The sequence below is a fragment of the Gracilinanus agilis genome, chromosome 4, assembly GCF_016433145.1.
Source record: "Gracilinanus agilis isolate LMUSP501 chromosome 4, AgileGrace, whole genome shotgun sequence".
In the NCBI taxonomy this organism is placed as follows: domain Eukaryota; kingdom Metazoa; phylum Chordata; class Mammalia; order Didelphimorphia; family Didelphidae; genus Gracilinanus; species Gracilinanus agilis.
Genome location: NC_058133.1, coordinates 306,137,698 through 306,138,463, shown reverse-complemented (window position 1 = coordinate 306,138,463; position 766 = coordinate 306,137,698).

The window sequence follows — 766 nt, the reverse complement described above, 5'->3', positions numbered from 1 at the left end:
ATCAATAGTTATTTGGATGATTTTTTCATCAGAGAATTGCCCGTTCATATCATCTGGATATTTATTAGTTGGGAAATGACACACGTTTCTTTCAATAGAAATTCTATGACATGCAGTTTAGTGCACTGGGGAGAAATAATATTCCCATCCCCAGAATATCTCTTAAAACTGAATTAATGATGATAAAGTCAATTTGAACAGGCCTTTTCCATAATGACTTGAGTTTTCAATATGAAGGAAAAATTGGACATCTCATAAAATGTATTATGGAGAAGCCTAAGACAAATTAGGCCCACTGAGGAAAAGCAGCCAGAAGAGACATGCTTATGAATTAGTCTGAGTGTCTTGGCAAGGACAGTCTTGGCTTATAGCACAGCTGTTATCTAGGCTATAACTTAGATAAGAAAGGATTCCTCCCCCAGTATGATCATCATCAAACTTTGAGTCCTTCCTCACTCTGAAGAGCAAAGAAATCTTTGTAACAACAAAGTACCAGACCTTCCTTTCCCTTCGTTTTGTAGAATAGATTATTACTTTGCTTACATTTCTAAAGGAACGCTGGTAATATTCTTCTGTGAAGTTATTTCATAAACAATATTCTGTGGGAAAATAACATCCCCCAATAATGATGTAATGCTTAGAATTCTACTCTCTATAAAAGTCTTTTGTTACAATAAATGGAGTTCATAGAGACCATGCCTCTCTGGTCCTTGCTTTGTTCTCTCTCTCTCTCTCTCTCTCTCTCTCTCTCTCTCTCTCTCTCTCT